Source organism: Lupinus angustifolius, chromosome LG06, assembly GCF_001865875.1.
Source record: "Lupinus angustifolius cultivar Tanjil chromosome LG06, LupAngTanjil_v1.0, whole genome shotgun sequence".
NCBI lineage: Eukaryota > Viridiplantae > Streptophyta > Magnoliopsida > Fabales > Fabaceae > Lupinus > Lupinus angustifolius.
Genome location: NC_032014.1, coordinates 20,715,894 through 20,727,270, shown reverse-complemented (window position 1 = coordinate 20,727,270; position 11,377 = coordinate 20,715,894).

Genomic DNA, 11,377 nt, shown 5'->3' with positions numbered 1-11,377 from the left:
CAGAAGACTCCATTGACATTGCTGCAGTCATCTCGGATGCTATTCATGATGGCACCATGAGGGGAGTTCTTTCAATGATTCTGCCTTCATTGATCACTAACCTTTGCAAGTATCAACTTGTACCTGGGCCATACAAGGAGGTCACGACATTGAAGACAGAAATCAATGCATCATATATCAACACCTACTGCAAGAAGAAAAGCATCTCACAAGCTCGGACCGAGCTTCAGAAAAAATTTGGCAACTTGGGCCAAGAACAAACTACTCATGGAAGGACAATGACTTCCAAGATAGATGCTATCATACAAGAGCAACACACGCAAAATCTACAACAAAAGGTGTGTTATCGAGGGATCAAAGGAATCTACAAGAGCTTACATAACATCTTTGGAAAAAGATCCACTTTGAAATGAGGATCCTATGAGGAGTTTGTGGCCAAAACTATGTGGCCCGAGGGAAGATCACAAGATCCAAGTGAGGAGGATGATGAAGATTGAGAAAGCTCTTTCTGGTTTTCTCTTTTTCCTTACATGCACTTTCAAGTTCATTTCCCTTATTTTATTTTGAATATTTAGTAGTATTGCTACTATGTTGCTACTATATTGCTACTATATTTAATATTATGTTAATTTTATGTTTTAATTAGAATTGTGTTTAAATATTATGTTATTCTTTAGCAAATTTCATATGCATCAAACATCTCCTTTAAACCAATTTTTCCATTGGCTTGAGGACAAGCCATCATTTAAAGAGGGGGAACATGGTTTAATACTTATGAAATTTTTTAAATAAAGTTAATAGTATATATAAGATTGTAAAGTTATTTCAAAAGTAATTTGATTGCCCTTAAAACTCAAAAATATTTTCTTCAAAAAAACCGAATTCAAAGTGGCTAAATGAAAAAATTGTGGCATGATTACATGATTTAAAATGCAAAGCATATCGTGATTTAAGCTTTTATTGAGAGGAATGAGATATATGCTAAACGTTTTGTGAAAAAAATCACATAATGTCATAACTTGATTTTTTTTTTTGCAAATGAAAGTTAAATTTGTGTATCATGATCTTTGCAAACATTTTTTAAATCAAGAAGTCTAAATCCTAGCCAAGTGAGGGAGTGATCCAAAAACGTGAGGATTAAAGTTAAATCACCATTTGATTTGTCTAATTAAACTTGTTTGAGTCTTTAAATCTCTTAATTGCATAAGATTGATATGAAGTGATCAAGGCATGTCATTTCTTTAGTTGAACCAAATGGCCAAAAGTCTAACCAAAAATTAGGTGATTATCCTTTGATAAGCCCCTTTGAGCCAAACAAAGTAAAACCGTTTTTTTCAAAATATCCCATGAAACCAAATTTGAAAGCAAATGTTCTAAAGAGAGCATTAAAATTTTAAAGGATGTTTGAAAGAATTAAGTTGGGGGGAAATTGGTGGACTTGGCTTCCTAAAAAGAAAACGAAGAGAATTTTTCAATCTCTTCACAAATACAACAAAAAAGTTGTAAAAGAAAGTGAAAAACAAAAAGAGATTGAGAAATGCAAAGAAAAGCCAAAAAGATGTCAAGGTTCAAAAGCTAAGAGGTTGGAAAAAGAGAATTATGGAAAAAAGTAGAGTAAAATGCTTCATTGAGAAAAAAATTAAAACAAATGCTCTTTTTTTACTTTAACTTAACTTAATTACTTAGAAAAGTCATGATTGTCCAAACCAAGCCTCATTACAACAGAAAACAAGACCTTAGTGATCCTTAACTGATTATGCAATTAAAGAGAATAGGTGAGACAAAGAACAAGTTCAAATTACTACAATCAAAGGGTTGAAAAATTGAGTGAAACACTTATGCCATTGAAGTTCCAATTTTGAACTTGTGTGCAAAGACACTTTTTGATTGAAAAATATTTGCTTAGGTAAATTGTTGCACATTTTTTATGAACAAAGGCATAAAATTCATGTTTGAAGCATTATGTGTTAAAAATTCACAAATCATGAAAAATCTCATTGAAAACAATTTTTTTATTATGCTTAAGCAAATTTGAAATCATGTAAATCATATCTTAAAAAAATTAGCCAAGTCTTGAATTCAGATAAACTTTACCTTTTCCTTTAGGACAAACAAAGCCTAAAGTTGGGGGGATTTGATAAGTGCCAAAAATACCTGATTTTCAAACACTTTTTATGGCACTTATCCTTGGATAAATTGAGAAAACCAACTTAATTCAACACTTTTTGGATAACATATCACAATCTTGTATTCTTTGTATATTTCTTTTGTACTATATTTTGTAGGATTTAAGTAGAAAGGAGAAGAATTTATCAAAGGCATACAAAGTGCTCAAAATAGGCTAAAATGCTCAACACATAAGCTTGACTCATCAAAATTTGGCCTATGTGGAGTCAACATGAAGCTGCTCACTAAGCAGCTTAGCTTGGACCAAACCCACGCCCAGTGTGACCTGGACACCAACCTGGTACGGTCAGAATACAAGCCTGGCACAAGCCAACCAGCTCAAGCAGACAGCTTAGCGGCTCACCTGGACCACCCAGCGTGGAACCACACACCTGACCAGGTCAGCAAGCACCAGGCCACATCACCACACCACCAGCATGGTCAAAGCTGCTCAAGCATGCAGCTCAGTGGTGCCACATAGGCGCTTAGCAGTATGCACCCAACAACTTGGTCAAGTTGACTTAGCCACAAAGTAACCGTGACATCATGCATGACCTCACTTCAAGTAGCTTTCATAGGATTTTCAGAGGTAGCCCACAATAGCTGAGCCAAGTAGCCCGCCATAGCTTCATTGAGTCAGCTCAAGCTGGTGAGTAAGCTGCTTGGCCAAGTGACCAAACCCATGCTGAAGGGTTTAGTTAGCAGCTTGGCGGTGGAAACAAGTAGCTTAGTGGGGTCCAGGAAGGCCTATAAAAAGGATGAACCTCAAAGGGAAAAATACATTCCATTTTTTATTCTAACATTCACTCCTAGATTCACACACTTGAACCGAATTCTTCTCTTCTTCTTCTTGTAAATTTCTTAGAGAATTTCCACTCCAAAGTAGTTTAAGTAAGTGTAATTTGTAGTTTTTTCTTTCTTAATTCAAGAGGAGAAAGGATATGGCAAATGAGATGCAAAAGCATAATTTTGTAATCTCATTTGGGACCAAAAGCATCTCATCCATGGATATATGGCTCATGCTCCTACAAATTGACTTCGATTATGGTGTAATTTCTTCTCTTTAATTTATCATCTTTTGAAATCAATTCATTCAAGTTATTACTTTTTGGTTAAGTTTTGATTATTTATGAAGTTCTTAATGTGGTTTTAGCTTGATCACCTAAAACTTGATTTAATGATCCAAAAATGCTTATTCTTAAAGTGTTGACAAAGTGAACTAAAAAGCATAACCTACACCTTAGTTCACTTGTCATATCAAACATCTATTTTAAGCAACTTATGTTCAAGGCTAAATAAAGTTAATGGAGCCTAAAGTAGGGTGTGACAGCCTGCTCCGACGAGTGGCACTTAACTATTATTTAGTGTATTCCTTAAGGTTTGAAAATCATCTTATCATTCTAGGATACTAGATGAAGGATTTAAAAATGATGTATGGAATTAACCAAAGGTATAATACTTAACTTGTAATGTTTTCAAAATCAATTAAGTGTATAAACAAATCCATATTTCCAAACCAATTTCCTCCTCAAGAATTTGTGCATAATAATAGTTGTTTTATGTTTATGTTTGCTTGTCAATATTTCTTAAAAAAAATCAACCAAAAAGATATTTAAACATTATTAGTAATATAACATGCTTATAATAATATTCTATTAGGAAATTCCTTGTGGTTCGATATTACCCTATACTATACTACAATTGAATCTTGAAAGAGATGCAAATGTAAAATAGTAAAGTGTTAACTTATAAGTTTTATTTTTTGACAAAGAAAGAAACCTTGAATCAAAGTGCAATTTAATTCATAAGTTGTATCTTTGTGAAAAGGAAAAATACATAGTTATAATGAGTGATCGAACTACTAACTTTTACTTTCAGTCATTTACATTTCCGCAACTAACATTTATTTTCTATCATTTAAATTCTACAACTAACTATTTATTGCTTTATTTATTCTTTATACCAACCATTCAAAAGAAGTGGTACGGTTAAGTTCTAACTTTATTCTTTTGTTATTTTATTATTCTTTGATACCAACCTTTCATAAGAACTGATATGGTTAATTTAATAAAATGAGACTGGCCTTGATGGTATGGTTAAAAGGAACGCGAAAAAGGAGTAAATAAATAAAGTCACTAACTAATTAAATATCACTCATTATCACTTGTATTAATTTGCTAAATTCATACCGTTAAACCGGCGTTAGAATTTATTCCAACAAAGTCGAGATGGTATGAAAATGTTAATAATTCAATAAAGCTAAGTTTTTCATTATAGGAACATTCTTGAAACCATTATACCGGCATTGGAATTTATTCCAACAAAGCTGAGATGACAAGCAAAGAATCGACCTGTCTCTAAATAAAACAATCAGAAACTTGCTACCTCAATAAACCAAGTAGTAAAAAACTCTTTCAACAACGTCTAGCGTAATCACGTACCAACACCTTGGAAAGATCATCGACTTTTAAAATTGCATTAGAGTTAGGGTTTTGACTCAATTCTTTTTCAATTTTTGCTTGCGTGTATAAAGTATTATTTTTCAATTACGAATAATAGAAGTAAAATTACATAGGATTTGCTAAATTACGGGGTGAATTAGTTTTCTGCATTTTTCCATAGATTTTGCTAAATTACGGGGTGAATTAGTTTTCTGCATTTTTCCACAGATTTTGGAACTTAAAAAGATTAGAGTAGAATTGTAACAAAAATGATAAGTATGCATAAATTTAAATACATAATATGTAAAGAGTGAGGAGAGGAAGAGAGACACATATGTTTTCTATTGGTTAACCTTCTAGTCCATCGAAGGCTATGTCTAGTCCCCTAGTGAACATAAGAGATTTCATTTATGATGATATGTCATTCCTTTACAAATCTCATCCCGAGACTTTGTTTCTTGATTACAATCACCACAATCTATATTTTTTGAAGAACACTACTTCTTAAATTATCTCTCCCTTTCACCACACCCTATGGTGATGTTTACGGAAAATTTACGTGGATAGTGTAGTCAAACTACACTATCACACGTTTGGTTTATGTTTCAAAATATTTACGGAAGTAGTGTATTTTTAGGGAAGTCGTGGATGGTATCCACGACTTTGGGGGAAAGTCGTGGATGAGATCCATGATTTTGGGGAAGTCGTGGATCCCATCCGCGACTTCCTGACATATTCTCTCTCCATGGAAGTCGTGTACCATAAATACGACTTCCATTGTATATTAATAACAAAAGATCAATGTAGCCTAGTGGTTCTAGGAAACCTAGAGGTCCATGGTTCAACACCCACTTATTGCTTTTTTTTTTATAACTTTGACATATATTATTTCTACAAGGACTATGATACATTATGAGTATATTGCATTATATTCACTACCAAATTTTATACATTACCTAATTGTTTAAAACAATATAAAATAAAAATGTACAAAATTCAGTAATGAATATAATGCAATTTAACCATAATGTATCATAGTCCTTGTAAAAATAATATATGTCAAAGTTATAACAAAAAGTAAAAAAAAAAGCAATAGGTGGGTGTTGAACCATGGACCTCTAGGTTCCCATAAAAAACAAGAACCACTAGGCTACATAGCTCTTTCATTATTATTATACAATGGAAGTCGTGTTTAGTGTACACGACTTCCATCGAGAGAGAATATGTCAGGAAGTCGTGGATGGGATCCACGACTTACCCAAAATCGTGGATCCCATCCACGACTTTCCCCCGAAGTCGTGGATACCATCCACGACTGCCCTAAAAATACACTACTTCCGTAAATATTTTGAAACATATACCAAACGTGTGATAGTGTAGTCAAACTACACTATCCACGTAAATTTTCCGAAGTTTACACATAAAATTGATACACCTTTGAAGAAATAATTTCTAAGGCTAGGATTCCTAAATGTGTATACCAATTTGAACTTACAATCCTTAGAAGTCAATCACTAAATATGACATAAATACTCAAGTATTTCAGTGTATAAAAACATGGAGGAAACAATTGAAAAACAACCTTCCAGAATTTAGAACTTTTTCGAACAAGTTGCTGACACGAATCTGAATATTAGGTGGGGCCTTTAAATAGGCTTTCAACCAGTCATCATACCCATACAGGAAGGTAGAAGACGATTGAAGTAGCATCAATTCATTTTCAGAGAAGCTATTTCTATTTGAATATGAAAAACTATTGTTACGATTTCTAAAGTGCACAATCGGTTACCAGAAATTTCTAACCAATGAGTAATAGATAACTGTACGCAAAATTTGCTTCGCAACCTCCTACTCATTTGGGGTAATCGGTTACTCTATCTGATAGGCCAAAGCCCATCATTAGAAATGTGTATAGGAGAGGTAAGAGGGGTGTTTGGGTACTGGGATAGTAGGATTACTGCTTTACCCTTTTAGCGGTTATAGTTAGTTAGGATATGTGCCATTAAATAGCACATTAGGCGGGAAAGGAGGTTAGGTTGGCTTTTAGTAAAAACTGATTGAGGAATCAGTGTGGGAAGGGTCGTGGGATCCTTAGGTGTGAATTCTATCAATTGTAATCAATCTTCTTCTAATAAAATTCTATAGAACCCAAGTAGAATCAAGCAGATTCTGGGTAAGGGCTTTTCCTTTGCAATCCTACTCTACTTTCGTGTTCATATTGATACCAGTGCTATCACTAGTATCAGATCACCCTTCTTGGTGCCTGAGGAGTGGGAACACCGACACTGCTGCCGTTGAATTTGAGTTTATGGTGTCAACAAGAAGTATGGCTAAGGAGGGTGATAGTGGATTTCAAGATCGTGATGATGCGTGAAGAGAAAGGGAAGAAATTCATCTCAGATTGGAGTTAAATGAGACTTGAATGTAGAAAACCAAGGATCTTCTAGCTGCTATTGCTGCCAAATTAGGGATTGGAAGAAAGGGAAATTCGTTAGGGGAAGGAAGTTAGAATGACGAAGAGGTTGAAAGTAGAAGGGATCAACACGAGTTGGATCGTTGGCGTAAATTGGAGATTCCAATTTTCTTGGGGGATGACACTTTTGGTTGGGTGCAAAAACTGGAGAGGTATTTCACCCTCAGATCTGTGACAGAGGAGGAAAAGATGCAAGCCACGATGGTTGCCTTAGAGGGGAAGGCTCTAAGCTGGTTCCAATGGTGGGAAGGGTGTAACCCTTCTCCTACTTGGGACGGATTCAATTTGGCGGTGGTAAGGAGGTTTCAACCCTCTATGGTACAGAATCCCTTTGAATTGCTCCTATCCTTGAAGCAAGAAGGTACGGTGGAAGCTTATGTTGAATAATTCGAGAGGTATGCAGGGGCTCTCAAGGGGGTTAACCAAGAATTCGTAAGGGGGGTTTTCCTTAATGGGTTAAGAGAAGACATAAGGGTAGAAATGAAGGTATATGAATTATCCACCTTGCATGAGATAATTAGGAAGGCTATTCTTATTGAACAAAAGAATATGGTGGTGACAAAGAGGCCTAATTTGTCCTATACTAGATCTGCAGGGCCTTTCAGAGGGGGTTCTTATGGCAAGGTAACCTTCTTAGACCCTACCTCCACCACTAGTAGTAGGAGGGAGAGTTCTTCTATGGGTAGTGCTGTGGGTCCTCATAAAGCTTCTCAAGAGGTTGAGGGTGCCAAGGGAAGAGGGGAATTCAGAAGGCTCTCTAGCACTGAGATGAAGGAGAAGAGAGAGAAGGGCTTATGCTTCAGGTGTGATGAACCATATTCCAGGGAGCATGTGTGCAAAAATAAGCAACTGAGTATGATCATTTTGGCTGAGGAAGAGGAGGACACTGAAGAGGCCACCCTGGAGAACAGAGGGTAAGATCTGGATTCTTTGCAACTATCCCTATGTTCTATGAAAGGGCTCACTTCTACCAAGTATTGGAAGGTAAGAGGCACAATCAGCAACAATCCAGTGGTGGTTATGATTGATTGTGGAGCCTCGAAGTTGGTGGGGGATCTGAATATAAAGGTGGAGAAGACTAGGCCTTACATTATGGAGGTGGGAGATGGGCATTAGATTAGTTATGTTGGAAGGTGCTCAGGTCTTGAATTGATTTTGCAAGAATGGGAGGTGGTCCGAGATTTCTATTTGTTTGGGTTGAAGGGTGTGGATGTTGTGTTAGGATTGGAGTGGTTGGCAAGTTTGGGAGAGGTGAGGGCTGACTTTGGCAAGATGACCCTAACTGTAAAGAAGGAAGGGGCTCTAATCACCTTAGTAGGGGACCCAGCCTTAACCAGAACAGAAGTGTCCTATGGAGCCCTTATGCAGGTACTACTACAAGAAGGGCAAGGTCTGTTATTACATTCTGACCCTCCCCTGCAACCAAGACTAGAAAAAGAGATTCCAGTTGCCTTGATTGATTTGTTGCAGCAATACCAAGAGGTATTCCTAGATCCTCAGGGGCTTCCTCCTGCTAGGACACATGATCATGCTATCTATTTGAAGGATCATGTTGACATACCCAATATAAGGCCCTATAAGTGCCCCTACTATCAGAAATCTGAGATAGAGAGGTTGGTAGCTGAAATGTTAGAGGGTGGTGTCATTAGGCACAACATAAGCCCTTATTTGAGTCCTGTAATCTTGGTCAAGAAGAAGGATGGAGGGTGGAGATTCTGTGTAGATTATAGGGCTCTAAACAAGATTACCATTCCCAACAAGTTCCCTATTCCTATAGTTGAAGAATTGCTGGATGAATTGGGGGAAGCTAGGGTATTTTCGAAGCTTGATTTGAAGGCAGGGTACCATCAAATAAGGATGAGGGAAGAAGATGTTGAGAAGACAGCCTTTAGGACACATGAAGGTCACTATGAATTCCTTGTTATGCCCTTTGGCTTGACCAATGCCCCAACTACCTTTCAAGCTCTCATGAACGACATCCTGAAGCCCTACTTAAGGAAGTTCACTCTAGTATTCTTTGATGACATTTTAGTTTATAGCCCTGACTTGGCTTCTCACACCCTCCATTTGCAGGCAGTATTGGTCACCTTACTGGATCATTCACTCAGGGCCAATTTGAAGAAATGTACCTTTGGCCAACCCAGCATTGAATATTTAGGCCACATCATATCAGAAGGTGGGGTGTCAACAGACTTAACCAAGGTGGAGGCTATGCAATCTTGGCCTCAACCCACAAACATCAAGGGCTTGAGAGGATTCCTAGGCTTAACTGGTTACTATAGGAAGTTTGTGAAGAACTATGGAAAATTGGCTAAGCCACTTACTGAGTTGCTAAAGAAGAATGCCTTCTAGTGGTCAGGGGAGGCCACCTCTGCTTTTGAGGCCTTAAAGGCTGCTATGGTGAATATCCCTATGCTAGCAGTCCCTGATTTTAATAAAGAATTTGTAATGGAAACTGATGCATCCAGTAAGGGTCTTGGAGCAATTCTAATGCAGGAAGGAAGGCCCTTGGCCTTTTGGAGTCAAGGATGATCTGAGAGGGCTCAACACAAATCAGTTTATGAAAAGGAGCTCATGGCCTTAGTCCAAGCCATCCAGAAATGGAAGCATTACCTAATGGGGAGGAATTTCATAATCAAGATAGATCAGAAAAGTCTAAAATTCTTAACTGATCAGAGGTTATTTTCAGAAGAACAGTTCAAATGGGCAGTAAAATTGGTGGGTTTGGACTTTGAAATTCAGTATAAGCCAGGGAGGGAGAACTCAGTTCCTGATGCTCTTTCTAGGAAGCAAATCTATTCTTCCATATCCCTGGTCTCAAATTTAGAAAGGGAGATTTGGAGTGATGAGTTGCAGCAGTATTCCAAATGGAAGGGAGTAATGTAGGAATTGGTCATTTCCCCTGACTCACATCCAAATTATAAGTTGAAGAAGGGTGTGCTATATTATAAGGGAAGGTTGGTTCTACCAAAAACATCTAACAGAATTCCTATCATTCTTGCAGACTGTCATGACACTCCTATGGGTGGCCATTCTGGGCACTTTAGGACCTATAAGAGAGTGGCTAGCTTCTTATTTTGGGATGGTATGAAGGCAGATATCAAAAGATTTGTGGAAAGTTGTGAAATCTGTCAAAGAAATAAATATTCTACTTTGGCTCCAGCAGGCCTACTGCAACCTCTACCTATACCTCAACATGTTTGGATGGATATCTCTATGGATTTCATTGGAGGATTACCTAAGATAAGGGGTAAGGACACTATCTTCGTGGTCATAGACAGGTTGACTAAGTATGCCCATTTTCCCCCTTAGGGCATCCTTATTCAGAAAAGGATGTGGCTACTTTGTTTGTAAAAGAAGTGGTGAAATTGCATGGCTTCCCTACTTCCATAATATCTAATAGGGATCCCTTATTTTTGAGTCACTTTTGGAAAGAGTTATTCAAGATGGCAGGTACTCAATTGAAGTTTAGCACTTCTTATCATCCCAAAATGATGGACAAACTGAAGTGGCTAATAGGTGCTTGGAGACTTACCTTAGGTGCTTTGTGGGTCCTAAACCTAAACAGTGGATTGAACGGCTACATTGGGCTGAGTTTTGGTTTAATTCCAACTACAAAAATTCGGCAGGGATGACCCCTTTCAGGGCCTTGTATGGGAGAGATCCTCCTACATTACTCAAAACAGGGGCTATACCTTCTAAGGTAGAAGAGGTTAACACTATGATTACTAACAGAGATAGTGTGTTGGAAGAATTATGGGATAACCTGGCCAAATCTCAGAATTTGATGAGACAGTAGGCAAATAAACATAGAAGGGAGTTGGTCTTTGAGGTAGGAGATTGGGTGTATCTCAAATTTCAACCTTACAAACTGAAATCTTTGGCCCAGAGACCCTGTGCCAAGCTAGCTCCAAGGTATTATGGCCCTTATCAAGTTCTTGAGAAGATAGGGTCAGTGGCTTATAAATTGGCCCTGCCTAGCCAAGCCAGAATTCACCCTGTGTTCCATATCTCTCTCTTGAAGCAAGCCCTGAAGCCTCATCAACAACCTCAGGCTCTTCCACCCATGCTAAATGAAGAATGGGAGCTACAAGCCACTCTTGAAGAGGTCAAGGATAGCAGGGAGGATGTTCAAGGGCAGATTGAAGTTTTGATCAAATGGAAGAACCTGCCTGAACATGACTGCACTTGGGAAAGGCCAACCATCATTCAAGATAGTTTTCCAGATTTCCAATTTGAGGACAAGTTGAGTCTATTAGGAGAGGGTATTGATAAGCCAAAGCCCATCATTAGAAAT